The sequence below is a fragment of the Heteronotia binoei genome, chromosome 8, assembly GCF_032191835.1.
Source record: "Heteronotia binoei isolate CCM8104 ecotype False Entrance Well chromosome 8, APGP_CSIRO_Hbin_v1, whole genome shotgun sequence".
NCBI classification, from domain to species: Eukaryota; Metazoa; Chordata; class Lepidosauria; order Squamata; family Gekkonidae; genus Heteronotia; species Heteronotia binoei.
The window spans coordinates 99,617,790-99,636,786 of NC_083230.1; the positions used below are offsets into that span (position 1 = coordinate 99,617,790).

General features: G+C 43.5%; 1 protein-coding gene across 3 annotated transcripts in view; it reads right to left on the bottom strand.

The window, feature by feature from the left end:
* FGD4 (FYVE, RhoGEF and PH domain containing 4) overlaps positions 1-18,997 on the bottom strand; it is a 180,961-nt gene that overhangs the window by 107,045 nt on the left and 54,919 nt on the right. The window lies entirely within an intron of this gene.

An 18,997-nucleotide genomic window follows, 5' to 3' on the forward strand; every position in this document is an offset into this window, starting at 1 on the left:
CAATTGCCTTAGGTGTATACGTCAGGCCCAGGGTTCTCACAATCTTGGGCAATAAGCAGCTGTATACGTCGGGAGGAAAAACCCTAGTATGTGAGGGGGTGCTAGCCTCCTCTTCTTCCCCCGAAAGCTCCCCATCTTCCTTGTCTGAGGCAGATTCTGAGGATTCAGAGTCCCCCTCCTGATCAGAGCCAAGAGAGACAGTATTTGGTTGTGACGGAGCTTCCTTCTGGTTTTTTATGGGTAAGGATGGTCTGGCAGCCCCTTCCTTTGTGCTATTCTGCCTGGGGTGTTTCTTAGGGACTGGACTATCATCAGTGTCCAAGGCAATCTTCCTAACCTCCCTCTGGACCAAATGTTGGATCCATGAGCAGAGATGCGACTTAGCGTCATCCCCTGTAAGATTTGGGGTCTGGTCCTCTAATTCTCCCTCCTGGTGAGGTGAATCTGAAAGTTCCAGGTCATCTGGGGCTTCTTCCAATGCATTGCCCTTAGGGAACATTGCTGGAGAGGCCATTTTGAGAGGGCATCAGTTCCCCTGTGAAGGGAAAGGGAAGGTGTAAATAAAATGGCTGCCTTTCCCACCCTTTCCCTACTGGGCTTCAGTGCTTTAGGGCCCTTAAAGGAGGTAAATACCCTATGGGAAACCTCCGCTCTACTGGCGTCGATCTCTCAGCTTCCTTTCCTTGCTCTGAACACGGTCGCTAGATGGAAAGAGAAGTTGTGCGCCTTAAAAAAGGGCTGGGGAAGGTGCCGACTGAACAAGCCTGCTCAACTCCACCAGAAAAAAGGGAGCTGCCCTCTGTCCTGTCTTCCCCAGGGGGGGTCTTACTACGCCAAGAGGGCCAGCTGGCTCCCGCTCCTCTGGGATGCTGAAACAACTCGTGCCCAGGGACAAGTCACGCTGGAGACCGTCGCAGGCTGTGCGTCCTTCCTCCACGTGTGAAGAACCGCCTCCGACTTTCTCCTCCCGGCCCAGGGAACATCCGAATGCCTGGGGAGAGTTTGAAGCACCGCCGCTCATAGTCTCACTGCTGCTTAGGCGGCCTGAGCTGCGGGATCAGCTCAACTGCTGTCTCCCACTTTGCTCTCCGTCCATGGTGGAGAGAGGAAAGAGCGTGACCGCGCCTTATCCTCCCCTTCTCTTTGCTGCTACTCTGGGAAGCTGAGCTCAGAGAGCTCAAGCTGGCATGTCCTGCTCAGAAGCAGGGCTGAACAGAACTGGGATTCAGGGACAAGTCCCTCCCCTCCAGGATCAAAGTTCTGCCGGCCTCTGCAAACGGACAGGAGGAGCTGTATCCCAGGAGTGAAGGACTGACCCACTCCTGGGAACACCGGAGAATGGCCTTGGGTCAGCCATAGCTCTGGCAGAGGTTGTCCTTGAAAGGGCAGCTACTGTGAGAGCCCTCTCAGCCCCACCCACCTCACAGGGTGTCTGTTGTGGGGGAGGAAGATAAAGGAGATAGTGAGGTGCTCTGAGACTCTGAGATTTGGAGTGGAGGGCAGGATATAAATCCAATATCATCACTTTATCTTGGAAAGTGAAGCATTCAGTGGCCACTCAACTCAAAGAGGATGCAAACATGATTAAGCACAGCTAACTTGTCTTTAGTTTCTCTGCCACTGCAGAAGGACCCAAAAGCTTGACCGCAATATCACAGTTACAATCCTGAAACTGTGCTCCTGCTGAGATCACCAGTAATGACATCCTTTCAGAGACAATAACCAGAATTGTACACAGGTGGCCACATCACAGATTTACATAACAGCAAATATTCTAATACTATTACATTTAATTTCAGTCCACTTCCAATAATTGCTAATAATGAATCATCCTGTCACTCTTTCAGTATACTGAACTAGCATTTTTGTTAAGCTTTCCACTATGATGCCAAGATCTCTTTCCTCATATAATTATAATCACTTTACACACACTCTCTCTCTCTATCTCCAGCCAATCACTAAGAAGTGGTTAGATATTTTTGTCCCTTTGTCAGTCATTCACTTTCTGATTACACATTATATTTACCAAGTGAGCAGCAACTGGACTCAGATCTCTGAAGGCTCCCTCTAGTAGTCAAGGGAAGCTAGAGAAGGCGCCTCTGCTCCTTCCCAGCTGTTAAGGGGAATTATTTGAACCAAGTAACTGGAGGAAAGGTATCACTAGACTCCTAATTAGAGAGAAGAGGGGGAGGAAGTCTGTTGGCTAGCAGCACCTCCAGTGTGACTTTGACTTTGAGGAAGCCTATTTCCACCTTTCCTAAATGGTTAGAAAGAAGAATTTAGAATGCTAAATACTTGAATTTTTCTCCCTCTCCCAAAATATTGGAACTTGAGGGCATCAAACGAAGCTGATGGGTAGTAGATTCAGAACAGACAAAAGGAAATACTTTACACAGAGAAGAATTAAAATGCAAAATTAGCTGTCAGAGGATGTATAGATGGCCAGAGGAATAAACAGCTTTAAAAGGGGATTAGATCGATTCATGGAGTATAGGTCTATCACTGGTTACTAGCCATGGTGACTTTCCATGTTCAGAGGCACGAATCCTCTGAACTGGTTGGCCACTGTGTGACACAGGATTCTGCACTAGATGGATCACTGGTCTGATCCAGCACTTATGTACTTATGGAGAGTCTGTTTTTCCCCTGGCAAATCTAACATTCAAGCCAGGTTCCACTTTCCTTTTGGCTAATTTGAAGGGAGATTTTAAAAGCTCTTCGCAATCGGCTTGGGCTCATCTGTAATTTGGCTCCACTTGGCCAATTTATCACTATACTACTCTGTTTGGACATTTAACTATTAACTTTATCTTGTCTGAATTTGTCTCTGTAACAGTGCTGTCCCTTGGCTGCTTGGGTCTTCAGGCCTTACTTTGTAGTAAAATATTTGTGTGCTTATTTTCTTAGTTTTTGACTGTGTGTATATTTTGATTGCTTGACTATGATTGTAAACCAACATATTTTTCAGTAAAAACCTTTAAACCCATTTCAAATCTGGAGTCTTCTTGCTAAACCCAGCCTCCATAAACAAAGGTGTGTGACCCCCTGTGCCCTTTTGGTCCCCCACCCTGTCTCATAGCTAACATCCCCAACATTGAGATGGGACCATTTTGGGTAACAATATTGTTAAAACTATCAACTGCTCCTTGCAAACCTTAATCTTCAAACTGAACTGTTTCTTGCATGAGCAACATTTGGACCTTGTTGACTCTTGTTTTTTCCAATGAGATGACTCTCCATTGTTCTATACTGCTTCTTCCCATTATGCAAGTGCTGTCATCTAACACTATTTTTTTTGGGGGGGGGGGAGGGGAGACACCAACCAGCATCTCACATGAAGTACTGGCAACACTGGATCATGAGTGACTTGAAAGATCTACTGTTTTCCCTCCTGAATTTTTTTTAAAAAAGTATCATCTGGCCTGATGAAGAGTTTTGGTGAGCTTCTTGCATAAGGTTTTACATCATTTGATTGGCCTTAATAAACGGTACATGGACTTCCTTTTTGTTCTGGATTCTGCATAGGCCAATAAGGTTGGTTACAATTTTCATCTCTATGGACTTTCAAGAATATTTGCCTGGCCACTAATGGAGAAGAGACAGACCAATGTTATACTTCATTTGATAACAACAGAAATGGTCATATTCAAAAATAAGCACACAAAAGCTAGGAAGGCTCTTAACAGCAGGTCTCCACCTCACCGTCCAAACACAGCACCTGAAGCTCTGACCTGGATAGCCCAGGTAAGCCCAATCTCATCAGATCTTGGAAGATAAGCAGGGCCAACTGTGGTTAGTACTTGGATGGGAGACCTCCTTGAAATACCAAGGACAGGGGCAGGCTTTATTCGCCACCTCTCAATATCCTCCAGGCCTCCCAGAAGGGATCAGTCACCAGAAGTTACCATGACTTCCAGGTGCACGCAAACACACAAAATACAAAAAAACCCCTTGAAATTACATGCAGTTGTTGCGAAACTACTGCAAGTCTGAGATAGCAAAGAGAATACATAGAAGTAAAGAAAAAAGTGTCACTTTTTTAAAAAGAGCTTTGCTTGGCAATGAAAGAAATACAGGAATTTACAGACTTGTTAGGTTTTGTTACATTTATTATAAAGCGCAATATGATATATGTTTAAAAGAAGCTATAGCCTAATGAAGCTTCAAAGGTTTAGCAGAATGCATAGCTGCTGTATCTCAAGTTCAGAAATGCTTTTACTTACTGCAAAGTATTAAAACTTTGAGAACAGGAGAACAAAAAGAGGCAGGTGAATCTATGGGAAGCCATAGGCAAAGAAAGAATGAAAATACGCAGATCAGAAAGATAAATCAAGTGGTATTCACAAGTGGGCAGAGCACAGTATGCTGGTACTCAAAGCATTCAATCACGACCTGGAATCTACATCAATACATGAATGCTACATTTCTATTAGCAGAATACAAAAGCTGAGAGATCACGATTTTCAACGACACACTAATTTTCAAAGTTATCCCACCAAGATGGAAAGCAAGCCCAATCATTACAATGCGGGATTTAACACAGATAAATGTAAAAGAACCAGCGAGGGGAAGGGGACAACTGATTTTACAGCAACACCTGGTCAATATCTGGGACTGATGGGTGGAATAGAGTCAATGATCTAATAGTGTAACCTTCAAGACCTTGAATGATCTGGGAGGGGACCCATGTATCTTCAGGACGGTCTTCTCTGGCATGTCCTCCAGAGAGTATTACATCCTGCTGAAAACAATCCGCTAGTGATCCCTGGACCTAAAGACATCCGGCTGTCCTCAACCAAAGCCAAGGCCTTCTCAGCCCTGGTTCTGACCTGGTAGAATTCCCTGCCACATGACTTAATGCAATTCCACAGGGTCTGCAAGGCAGAGATGTTTCACCAGCTTTTGGTTGAGGACAGCAATACATCTTACTTGGCTGGCATGCCTCCCCTTTCTCTTTTCCTTCTTTTCCACCATCACCTCTTTCCTCTACCCATGAGGCTCATCCAGATTTTGTTTTTATAAATAATGAGTATTTGAAAACTTATAGTTTTAATACCATTATGATGTATTTTACTTATCATTTTTCATCGCTCAGAACCCTGTGAACTGAGGAAATGGGCAATTCAAAAATTGAAAGTATAAATAAAAATAAATATAGAAGAACAGTGCTCTTTTTGGCTGCTTTGTTTTTTAAGAATACTGCTCCCAGGGTTAAGAGATATTTCTGCGTTAATGAAGAATGGTAATACCTCTTTGAGAGTAACATATTCTGCACAGCACAATTGAAGACATGGGTTGACAACAACCTGGAATGGATTCAGATCGATGTGTGGATAATAAAGGGTTGAGGACAGCTGAAGGGCCTTTTAAAAAGAGAGAGAATAAAGAGCTATATTTATTCAAATACAAGAACATGTCTGGAAGGATATCCTTACTTCCCTGGTTATGAGGGAGGGAAGAGCACTCAAGTTCTCCCCTCAGTTTGAATTAGCTACATAAATACCCCTAATGCAGTACCATTGTGCATATCATCCATCCTCCCAAAATGAGTAAGTATTCGACATAAGCATCTACAGTGGGAAGTAATTAGCCATCTCATGTGATGACAGAATTAGAACCAGTGGCTGTACTCATGGCATTCTAAATGGTAAAAAAAATTGCTAAACTTTGTAAGGGGGGGGGATCACCTTTTTCCAGTAACAACATTTTAAGGTTTGGGATGACAGAAAATTTACCTGAAAAGGGGAAAGGGAAAAAGGATATGATTATTATTAGTTTTAATTTGAAGGGTTTAAAGTAAAGAAAGGTAGATGAATGGCTTAACTAGTTACAACACAAGAGATCTGATGATGAATTGATCGATGAAATTGCTGGGCGGACAGGTTAAAACGGATAAAAGGAAGTACTTCTTCACCCAAAGGGTGATTAACATGTGGAATTCACTGCCACAGGAGGTGGTGGCGGCCACAAGTATAGCCACCTTCAAGAAGGGTTTAGATAAAAATATGGAGCACAGGTCCATCAGTGGCTATTAGCCACAGTGTATGTGTGTATATAAAATTTTTTGCCACTGTGTGACACAGAGTGTTGGACTTGATGGGCCGTTGGCCTGATCCAACATGGCTTCTCTTATGTTCTTATCTGAAATTAGGATCTCCCACTTTAAAGTTTCAGAGCAGAAGATATGAAGATTTTAAAACATCAGAAAAGCTGTGCTAATGGAAGTATTCAATCTGTTCTTCCAGTGCTACTGCTCCTATCACCTCCAACCCACAACTGCTCTTCATGGGAAAATACAGCAACTGTACTTCTCCTCCACCCTCGGAACTAACAGCAGTTTCAAGAGGAGGATATTCTCTGACCAAATTAGAAGCCCCCAAGTACTCCTTTGGAGTAATCAAAATAATACAGGATTATGATCATGGATCTCTTGTACCACATCTAGTTTCATCCCCTACATTCAATGGAAGAAAAGTCTTCCTAGCAAGGCTTTTTTAAAAGAAAAGGCCCAGCAGGAACTTATTTGCATATCACCATTGCTTCTCAAAGGGCTTTTTGTAGAAAAAGCCCAGCAGGAATTCATTTGCATGTTAGGTCACACCCCCTGACCTAATCTGTGTTCGAGTAGGGCTTTTTTAATATATGTTTTTAATATATGATTTATTATTGAGTTGCTAGGAAGCAGGGCATATATATATGTTCTGAAGAAAATTAATATGGGCATACTCCTGGTGGCACATTTTGGGCATCAGAGATTTTATGTGTTAAATTGAGGCCCTTCCAACTAAGACTCACTGCACAATATCTACAATCACTGTCTTTGTGTAATAAGCAGTAGCCTTTTACTTTCCAGAAAAAGCACAAAAACTGAAATGTAACACAGGCAGGCAACAGAATAAGAGGTGACCTGATGCAAAGGGCAGCACATCAATTTTGTGTTATTACAAACCAACTAGCTGCATTTAGCTGCCAAAATGGGCAGCTTCCAACACATAAGATAATCAATTTTTCTTTAAACCTAAAAATGCAGGTATTCAATGGACAAGGATCTGAGATGCATAATTTGTAAAACTCAGGCCATTCAACGTCAGCGTAATTATTTGTATTTCATACACCCTCATCTGAGTTAGGTTTATAGTAATTTCTAAAGAATATGCATCAGACTTCCCACAACTGCTTTCATGGCAATGAGAAGGAAAGAAAGGAAATCACCACCACTTTATTGAAAGCTTCATAACTATCTGTAGTGTCAACTCCAAGCTTTGGTCAAGAGGAGTTTTGAATTCACATAGCTGCATGATCAAGAAAGGGATATGGGCATGGTCAAGATACAAAAGATTCATGCACTGTATATTTAGACAGGGCCAGATTCTGTGGAGTTGGACTGCATTCAAGGCGCACTTTGTTATATAGCTAAATTTGATAGACAAAGATGAAAAATTACAGAGTAAATGTTACTTTTTGGCCTTAGTACATTTTGACCCTGTCTAATTTCAGTTTAAATGCACTTGCACAACAAACAAAGCAAACAGCAGCTGTTACCACCCCCATCTGCTCACATGTGAGCGTTGTTAAAAACAAACAAAAATCTTTATCATCAGCTGAAAAGTTGACTCTAATCTGTGCAACCTTATGCTACAATAAAAGTTTGTAAGCCTTTAAGGTGCAACAAGATTTCTTACAGGATAAGCAGCGGTCACTCTGTTGCATTGGGTTTAGAAGTGTAACACGTACTGCAGGGCCAGGATACATAGTCCATAATTCAGTCTCCCTTTTCATTTTTTGCTGTGGACCTCCTGTGTGTTGTAGGAGATCAAAAGACATGTTTTAAGATGCCCTGTTGCTACCCAAGGTTCCTCAGCATGATCATCCAGCTACACGAAGACCAACGAGGCCAAGTCAGACACTGCAACGACCTCTCGGAGACCTTCCCAATAGGCACAGGTGTAAAGCAAGGCTGCGTTCTCGCGCCAACTCTCTTTACGATCTTCTTTAGCATGATGCTTCAAAGAGCCGCAGTAGATCTAGATGATGACGATGGTGTCTACATCCGCTATCGCATCGATGGCAGCCTGTTCAACCTGAGGCGACTAAAGGCCCACTCCAAGACAATGGAAAAACTTATCCGAGAGCTACTGTTCGCTGATGATGCTGCACTCGTCTCCCACTCGGTATCAGCTCTGCAGCATATGACGTCCTGCTTTGCAGAGGCTGCCAAGCTATTCGGCCTAGAAGTTAGTCTGAAGAAGACAGAAGTTCTCCACCAGCCTGCACCCCAGGAAGATTATCACCCTCCCTGCATCACTGTGGGTGAATCAGTTCTGAAGACAGTCCAGCAGTTCAGCTACCTGGGGTGCATCATCTCCTCAGATGCTAAGATCGACAAGGAGATCGACAACAGGCTGGCAAAGGCAAACCGTGCCTTTGGCCGACTGCACAAAAGAGTGTGGAGCAACAAGCATCTGAAAAAAGGCACAAAGATCAATGTTTACAAAGCGGTTGTGATGACAACCCTCATCTACGGCTCCGAATCGTGGGTTTTATACCGTCATCACCTGCGACTCCTTGAGCGCTTTTCATCAGCGCTGCCTTCGCACCATCCTCAACATCCACTGGAGTGACTTTGTGACCAACACTGAAGTTCTCAAGCGGGCGGAGGCTATCAGCATCGAGGCACCGCTGTTGAAGATGCAGCTGCGCTGGGCAGGGCATATTTCTAGGATGGAAAACCACCGCCTTCCCAAGATTGCCCTGTATGGCGAACTGTCCACCGGCCATCGAAATAGAGGGGCACCAAAGAAGAGGTACAAGGACTCCTTGAAGAAATCCCTTAGCACCTGTCATCAACCATCACCAGTGGCATCAACCATCACCAGTGGTCTGACCTAGCCTCAGATCGCAAAGCATGGAGGCACACCATCCACCAGGCTGTCTCTTCTTTTGAGAATGCACGCATAGCTGGTCTTGAGGACAAAAGGAGATTGAGGAAGAATCGCACTGCTACAGCACCAACCCTAAATCAGACTTTTCCCTGCAGCCACTGTGGCTGGACCTGCCTGTCCCGCATTGGTCTTGTCAGCCACCAGCGAGCCTGCAGCAGACGTGGACTATTGCACCCTTCTTAAATCTTCGTTCGCGAAGCCAAGCCGAGAGAGATGCTACCCAAGCCTATTGGGCCTCACAGAAACCCTGCATGAAATCTGTAACACAACATTCAAAACACACACACTCATCCTATCACATACCTGAGTCGTTCCGCAAAGCACAACACAGAGAAGAATCGTATAGCAGATTCACAGAGGAGAAGCCCATCAACAGCTATTAGACACAGTGACTAAAGGGTATCTCCACATCCAGATACTGTAAACCTTGGAATACCAGTGTTAAGAGGCAACATCAGGAAAAGTTCATGGCCTCTATGCTCTGTTGGCTGCCCACTGTATGAAACAGAATGCTAACTCTAGATGGACCACTATCTAGCACCGGTTTTATCTAGGAAGGTTTTTATTATGTTATATGGAATTAACTCAGCCAAAGTTTAGAACCTTAAAGGATATATCCTTTGTCTAGGTAATATTACATTGTTAAAAATCTGAAAACAACTGCTTTAGAGAAAGGAAACTACTGCCTTGAATTATGCTGGATAAACCTCTCTGGAAACATCACATGCTCCCCCTCACAATTTACAGGCATCATCATCGTCATCCTTTTTCTCCTCTGCTCTGACACTGCTGCATCCCCATGAGCTGAATCCCCGTTTTGCTCTCATTGCCACTGTTAATACAGCCATATTTGCAGTGGCAACGTGGCCCATACACAGAGATTTTCTCCATGCTTTTTGCCCTTATGAACACCTCTGGATGGCTTTTTGTCAGGTGTTATTGTTAGTTTTTAACACTATAATGACATACATACAACTAGTAATTTTAAAACAAGACAAAAAACCCACCAGTGGTGGGGAGGAAGGGACGGTAGGTGAGAGGGAAAATGATTTCAGCTATAGACAGGGAGGCGCAGAAATCCACACTTTCCTGTTCACTCTTTCCTCAAGTCTCCTGTGGCTATGATCTTCCTGAAAGACTACATCGAAGTAGGCTTGTGGAAATCTACAGTGGAGCAGAGGAAAACCCAGAAGGTAGGCAAATGTGCAATGATGCCATACAGATGCCCAAATAAAAATGGGTGCCATGGCAGAGAGCAAAAGCTCTAAGTGGAAGAAGCCATAATACAGTATCCAGCAAAGTATGGATTCAGCCTACTGCAGCACTATAACAATAATTTGAAACTCGATTGTCATGTGCAATGACAGCACAGTATCTAGTGATCTGTGGATGCAGCCATAGCCACAAGCATATAGAATGTTCTATATTTTACACTTATTTTAGTTGGGATCTAAAACCGTTTGTTTTGGGAAAGGAACCAATGCCTAACATTCTCTTCCTCCTTTGCTTCTCCCTGCCCCCCCCCCCCCCCGCCTTCCTTCAGAAACTGGACGTTGCTATGATATTTTAGAAAGTAACTGCTTTCTAAAACTTGAAAGAGCACAGTTTTAGGTCCCAAAGATTTACAGATTTTCCAGTAATAGTAAACACTGTGTCAGCAGCTTTGCCCTCCAATATCCTTCGCATTCTTGTTATCACTCAATTTGAAGGAACAGCTCCTGAACAGACACCTTTTCAAAATAGTGGTTTTAACTGATGGCCAGCTCTAACCTTGAGGCAGAGAAGCTCCCGTGATCAAGTTCTCACAGGCTTTTAGTGATGAGTACATTAAAACCTTGAAAATGCAACAAAAAATTAAAAACCCGCAGGACCACAGCCTGAGTGCAATGGACAAATCCAAGTCCAAGACCGAGAGCATTCCAGAATAATGTGTCAAAGGGAAAAGTAGAAAGAATGCTCTGTTTGTAGGAAACAATTGGGTCAGTTTATTTGCCATTCATGTAGACTTCTATACATTGAGTCAAACTGAATTACTCACTGTCAAGACTTTCATTTCAGCCATTAGCTCCTTCCACACGACAGAGCATCTTTAGACATCTATTGTGCACTCCTACATTACATTTGACTATATATATATATATATATATATATAGCATTTCCCTATGTTCAGAAAATAAACCAGGATTAATGCTGACATCTCTTGTGGCCTAGATGCACAGAGTTAATAAAATTGCATCCTTCCCCTCCGGCAGTTTCGAAAGAGAATTTCTCACAGCAGGTTGCCTGTGAAGTACATAAGTGGGAGCCCAGGTCAGGATAAACGGCAGCTGATTGAGCCTCCTATGGCATAAATAAAGAGAAATAAAGCTACTTTGATCAAAACCAGGTCTATTCAATCATAATTCACAGGTTCAGTAGGACACAGGGACCAACAGCTATTCACAATGCAGGGTGCCTGGAATGATACAACATGAAACACCATGAAAATACATACATACATTGTCACGTGCAGAGCATGATCCCCTTCCTTCGGAGACTGGGCTGCAAGGACAGTATTCCAACATGATAACAACCCCAAACACACCTCCAAACCGACCACTGCCTTGCTAAAGAAGCTGAGTGTAAAGGTGATGGACTGGCCAAACATGTCTCCAGACCTAAACCCTATTGAGCGTCTGTGGGGCATCCTGAAATGGAAGGTGGAGGTGTGCAAGGTGATGTCGTCATGGAGGAGTGGAAGAGGACTCCAGTGGCAACCTGTGAAGCTCTGGTGAACTCTATGCCCAAGAGGGTTAAGGCAGTGCTGGAAAATAATGGTAGCCCCACAAAATATTGACACTTTGGGCCCCATTTGGACATTATCACTTAGGGGTGTACTCACTTTTGTTGCCACCAGTTTGGACATTAATGACTGTGTGTTGTGTAATTTTGAGGGGACAGCACATATACACTGTTATACAAGCTGCAGACTCACTACTTTACATTGTGGCCAAATGTCATTTCTTCAGTGTTGTCACATGAAAAGATATACTTAAATATTTACAAAATGTGAGGGGGGGTACTCACTTCTGTGACATACTGTACATATATACACATACATATATACACATACATATATATATGGATGGTGCTACTGGACTCAAAACTAGCAGTTCTACTGCAGACCAACACATAGGACCCAGGCTACTCAGTAGGCCAGGTAGGCAGCTACCTGAGGTAGCAAGTGGCCACAGGAGAGCCCGGCCCTGCAGGAGAAAAGGAAGAAAGCCCATGGCACAAGGAGGGATGTTCAGGTGTGCGCAGCTCTGGCTCCTGCTTCCTTCCCTCCCCTTGGCCAGGCAGGTCTTGCCTCCCTCCTTCCCTCCCTGCACACAGTCCTCGCTCACCTGCTTTCTCTTACTCTGCCTGCCTTCCCTCCCCGCCTCCTCAGCTGCAACCATCAGCCAGGGATGGGTCAGGTGCCAGCGACTGCTTGCACGCCTGCCCACCAGTGCCAGCAGCACTCTCTAGTTCAGGACCATCAGCAAACAGGCATTGTGGAAGTGAGACTTGAGGTGCAGGCAAAAATAATCTACTCAATAGTACTGGCAGGCTGCAGCTTCCCCCGGAGGGCTTTGTGGGGCTACCCAGTGGTGGGAGAGGGAGAAACTGCAGTCACACCTCTGGGCATAGCTCACCTGGTAGAACAGGTGCCCTCCCAGGCGCCGCATGTCAGGACAAACTCTAGCTTTTACAGCTCCACAGCTGCCACCCCTCCTGGCCCTGCAACCCTTTCCCCATAACGAAGAGTGGCTTCCCAGGCAAAACACTCCCCCCCTTACTGCACTCCCAGGGTGACATTTTAAAGAACCATCCAGGAGGCTGGACGGTCTCGGGTCAGTCTCCAGCAGCTGCTTCTTAGGGAGCAAGCATGAGGGGTTGCATTCAGATTAGGGCTGGGCTGGGGGTGAGTGCTACTTAGCTCCATCCCCCCTCCCAGTTTTTTTTGGAGATGCCTCACTGGGGGAAGGTGGTCGCTGCTTCTGTTGCTCTCGGTAGGGGCCAGCGCAGCAGCAGATTGGGGAAAGAGTTTGGAGCTGCAAAATGCTGGTGGAAGGAATAAAGGTTAAATGTCCCTTTCCCCTCTTTGTGCGGATAGGTGATATCAACTAGCCAGGCATTTGAGACCACAGCTCTAGACCCAGGAGAACAAACTAAGCAGCTTTCAGTCCTGGCTCACGGAGGTATGTTTTAGAGCTGGATCTACTTCTAGTCATTCTAAATAATCTTCCTTCCTTACTTGCAGTGGTATCATTTATTTTGAGAGCTAAAACAGCCTTCACTTTAATCTTTCTCTTTAGAAGGAGTTTTGCTTGTGAGTTTTTACAAAGAGGGAACTTGGAACCATTTGTTTTACATCCCACCTCTTTTCAAGGCAACAGTCTCTTGCCAAAGGTGGGGGGGGGACAAATTTTCATTCCCCTCCCCCTCTCATATATATACATTTTTTAAAGAGCTCAGCTCTTGCATTTAGGAAAACATAAGGAGCTCATGGTTTCTCTGGTTCTCTGTGTAGTCTGGTTTATATGTAATTTATAGGGCTTTTACCATAATCCTAGTTAAAATGATGGACAAGAGGGCAAAATCCCTAATTAAAGGGGCATTCCTGTTTTTCTCTTTGGGGGGAAATGGGGGGAGGGGAGGCCTTGACCCACTAAGGAAAGAGACTGGTGATGCTTTTTTGGACTGAGCACAGAGTAGTTTTGACATTCATTTCCTTTATGCCATTCACCCTAGGCCTTGGTTTTCCCCCCACACTGTATGTGCTTTTCTAAAAAGAGCAAATTATAAAATCAAACTTTAAAAGTGACTGTGCATTTAAAGGAGAAGATGGAGGAAAGGCTGCAGCTGTGTGCAGTCTTAACTATATGCATTAAACTGTTTTGTTGTGATTTAAGCAAAACTAAGCAGAAGTTCAGTGGCATCTTAAAGACTTAACAGCATTAATTCCCTTGGTGCTCCCTTCAGCAGCCTTCCACGCAGCTCTAAACTTCTATTGAGTTGAAGCAGTGTCTGCTGATGCCTTTCTTAAGACTCCCCTTTCTTACAGCTGTTGTAGGCTGTGATTTGATTCCAGCAGACCAAACAAACTCCTACATGCTTTTTCTTTTGAAATTGACTTTAATATCTATTGTTTGGCATACTGTGATTGTGTTATAGGATAAAATCAGCAAATGCTTCTTGCCTTATTTTGAATGTTGGTGTAAATAACAAGGAGGGGGGTTATACTGGCAGGAAAAGATTTTTAATTAACTACATGGTCCATGAAGGGCTCACTGTTTGGGTATGAAGATCTTTAGGGAGCAAATGCATTGGTGAATAAGACTGGTGAAGGAAGATCACAGGTGTTTACTTGGAAGGGTTGCCACAGAAGAAGTTCCTTAAACCTTAGGAATACCTTAGGTTCTGTCCCTGAAAAGGGCTTCTGGAAGTATATGCAGTACCTTGTCTGATTTTGTGGATTTATTCAGCTACTACCTGTGAATGAAAGTATGGCTCCTAGCCTGGCATCAGGAAAATAGATAAATAAATTACATTAATTGCCTAAGGATTGCACCTGTGGAAGTTTGTGAGAACACAAAACAAACAAAAGCATAGTTTCAAATGTTGTTGTATTACTTATTCTCACAATATAAAAAAATTAAATTAAAAATTTTAAAAAACAATAAATTAAAAATGTAAACAGTTTCAAGTTTTGTGCTTTTCATTTTTCCTATATTTCCTCTGTTTTTAAAAAAAAACTGGTTGGGAGAGGAGAGGGCATCCTTGCCTAGGGCGCCAAAAAACCTAACACTGGCCCTGCCAACACAACTACCCACCTGAAACCATCTGACCTTGACACACACTATTTCAGGATCCCAAGTCCAATGGAAGGCGGTCAAAAGAATACTTAAATTTACAGTGGCAGAATTCAGAAGGCAAAATCAGTATCTGCAAATGTGACCAAAATTTCTTACTTTGCTTTTGTTAACAAGCTCCTGAAGGCAAGACTAACATTCAAATATTACCATATCCAGGGCTTTCTTTTAGCAGGAACACAGGGGAAGGCAGTTCTGGCTGGCTTGGTGTAAGGATGTGTGGTCTAATATGCAAATGAGTTCCTGCTAGGCCTTTTCTACAAAAAAAGTCCTGCACAAAACAATGGTGCCATCAGTGGTGTTGCCTAATATGCAAATGAGTTCCTGCTGGGCCTTGTCTACAAAAAAAGCCCTCAACCATATCTTTAAACATTCTGTATTCTCACTGGGATTCCCCATATGGAGGAAGTAGAATGGGTTAATATAAACACAGCTAGACTGTCTTCATCAGAAATTGCTTGTTTAAATACCTTTAACAAGGGTCATCGGATGTAGTGATTAAACAAAAAGTTCGTTCTTTCTTAGCCAAGTTAGACTAAAGTTTGGAGCTCCTAAATGTAAGAAGAGGAACTTCTAAGCTTCAACCACACACACGCATATTGCTATTTATGTCCCCTGACAATGGGAAAGGGAAGGCATAATTTTTAAAAACAACAAACCCTGAACACTCCTAAGTACTGTTCATTTCCTCAAAAACTCTCCCTGCTGGCATTTTTATTTCAGCTCTGGATTTTTATTCTAGCTTTAGCAATGCAGAAGATACAGCCAACTTGAAGTATCAAAGTTCTTCCTACATCCCCTCCAAACAGGCTCACCATATTCTTAATCATTAGCCAAGTGAATTAACCACCTACACTATAGAAACCCTGAATGTGAAAAGGAGCCATCTTATATGGAAGGCGAAAAGCAGCAGCATTTCAAATAACAGGAAGGAGGTACAGAATTAACACTATTTGTATCATTTTAAACACCTGAATCCAACTGAGCACCTATTAGTTTCATCTGGCATCAACGGGCTCAAAACAAAGACAGACAGACATTATTCTGTTAACTCTGACTGTGTGACTCACCTAAACTCCGGAATAAATAGTATCCTAGATCGGACATTCCTCTTTTCAGCTCTGTGCCCAACTTCCATACTGTAAAATCTATTTAGCCTGTCCCTATAAGTACAAATAGAAGCCATTCTGATGTTTGGAAACAATGTACATTAACACTCAGGGTTTTTTGGTAAATCCACATTAGTTCAAAACACTTTTCATAACTATGTATGTAAAGAAGCTTTCACCACTCATGGATACGATGAACTTCCAGAGCTGGATATGCCAGAATACCAATGGCCAAAAAGCAAAACCTCTGCCAGTAATGGCTGTGTACCATGGCCTCTCTTTTTGTGCATCTTGTACACATCCTAAACCAGAATGGGTGTGCACATGATGCCTATAAAGCAGGAGTCCCCAACCCCCGGGACGTGGACCAGTACTGGTCCGTGGCCTCTGAGCAACTGGGCCGTGAGTTGTATAATTATTTCATTATATATTACAATGTAGTAGTAGTAGAACAACAACAACAATAATAATACATTAGATTTATATCCTTCCCTCCACTCTGAATCTCAGAGTGGCTCACAATTTCATTTATCTTCCTCCCCCACAACAGACACCCTGTGAAGTAGGTGGGGCTGAGAGAGATCTCCCCAGAAGCTGCCCTTTCAAGGACAACTCTGCAAAAGCTATGGCTGACCCAAGACCATTCCAGAAGCTGCAAGTGGAGGAGTGGGGAATCAAACCTGGTTCTGCACACTTAACCATCACACCAAAATAAAGTGCACAATTGTACCATTCTGACACCATCACCCCCTGCTCCGGTCCATGGAGAAATTGTCTTCCACAAAACCGGTCCCTGGTGCCAAAAAGGCTGGGGACTGCTGCTATAAAGCACATCTGATCAGGGGTACAATCTAGCTGCTACCATTGTTGTGTGGAGAGTTATCTCTCCTTCTCTCTGCCCCTGTAATCTTCTTTTCCTGATGCTGCTGTGATGTGAACAAGGAGTGAGACAAGACCAGGAGGAGAGACTAAAGTGCTTACATGTAAAAAAGGGACTCAGGTTTATATCATCGTATAGAAAAAGGTGAGGATTTTCCCCTTCAGCCCTGCTTGTGAGCTTCCTGGGAACTCTGGACGGCCACTCTGCAGAACAAGATGATAGACGAGACGGACCTCTGGTCCATTTCTTATGGAGAGCAAAAACAAGCAATACTCCACCCATGAAAGGTGCCAAGCAAGGAGTTAGTGAGAAGGCTTTCTCTCCACTTCTTAGCTTCCAAGTTCTTTATCTGAACTGATGGAAATGAAGGGCAGGAATGGGTCTAAGTCCAGCCTTTTCCCTATTTCTGCAGCTCTTTTCCACAGGTTAAGGTGGATGCTGGAGTTCTCCCCAAAATTACTTCTGGATTAAGAACATAAGAACATTAGAGAAGCTATGTTAGATCAGGCCAATGGCCCATCCAGTCCAACACTCTGTGTCACACAGTGGCAAAAAAAAAATACATACAAACACTGTGGCTAATAGCCACTTATGGACCTCTGCTTAATATTTTTATCCAATCCCCTCTTGAAGCTGGCTATGCTTGTAGCCGCCACCACCTCCTGCGGCAGTGAATTCCACATGTTAATCACTCTTTGGGTGAAGAAGTACTTCCTTTTATCCGTTTTAACCTGACTGCTCAGCAATTTCATTGAATGCCCATGAGTTCTTGTATTGTGAGATCCAGAGTTCTTGTATTCCAGAGATCTATTTCCCTGGAGAAAATGGCAGCTTCGGAGGGTGAATTCCCTGGCATCACATCCTTGCTCAACTTCCTCCCCTAGCAAAAATTCCGCCCTTCCCGAGTCCTACATCCATATCTCTAGGAAATTCCCAATTTGGGAATGAGCAGCCCTAGGTTCCATACCGCCACCAGTTTTTTGAACATATAAAATAGCCCTTTTTTAACCGCATCTAAGCAACCCCATCTGATTAGATCTCTGAAGCAAGGGACACTCAGCCCTAGTTAGTGCTTGGATGAAAGACCACCAAGGAAATCAACGGATGCTATGCAGAGGAAGGGAATGGCAAACCCCCTCTGAAAGTTTCCTGCCTTGAAAATCCTGTGGGGTTGCCATAAACTGGCTGCAGCCTGAAGGTAGAAAAGGGTTTAAAAAAAAAAACTTTTAACTGTTAGAGCAGGTAACACAACATTTAAGAATTGGGTATTTAAACTATTATACATACAAAATAATACACCTTCAAAAATATCTCTAAAGCAGGCCATCTCCTCCCCCTATGGCCACTATACATGTATTTCCTGCTCATTCTATAATCAAGAGAACAAAGCCAAAAAGAGAACCCAGCTTTGCTTGACCCCTCAGGGAAGGGAGTTCCACAGCTGAGCAAAAGCCATTAAGTAAGCAGATGTCCTTGTCATTCATGCTTACTGCATAGAGGACTCCTTGAGAAAAAGCCACCATCAGCTAACCACAGAGATTGTAAAAGGCCCCATGTGAAGGGTATTCTATAGCACTCACCACATCACTTTCATATTGCAATAGGTTTAAAGGCATACACTGGTGCCATTATTATTATTTTGGCGGGGAGGGGGGGGGGATGGAATCTGTTGGCATATATTTGATACTTCCAAGTGTTGTTTCCCAGACTTGTGATCCATTATCTCAGCTTCCTTCCAGACTCTAACCAACTAACATGTAAAGCACACTAGCAGAATCCGTAGGACTGCTGGAATTAAGAGCCCGGTAGAGCTTAATGAAAAGGTGCCTAAAGTATGCTTTCACCCAGAATAAAATAATAATGGTAGCCTTACCAAAAAAGAATACTGCATAAAACTCTGCCAAAAAGGGGGAGGAGAGAGAGAGGCATGTGGAAAAGAACCCTTGAAGTGATGCTGTTCCATAATGAATTGTTTTGGTACAATAATGCTTTAAGGAAAAAGCAAGCCTCTTGAGCCAGCTTACAGTATATTATCTGGGCATAAAAATATTCAGCCTACATTTGTTAACCACCACAAAAAATCCTGCCACCACATACAAACACAGAGACACACACACACACACAGCATTTATAAAGGCAGCGTAAGCAAAGCACCATGAAAGATACTTC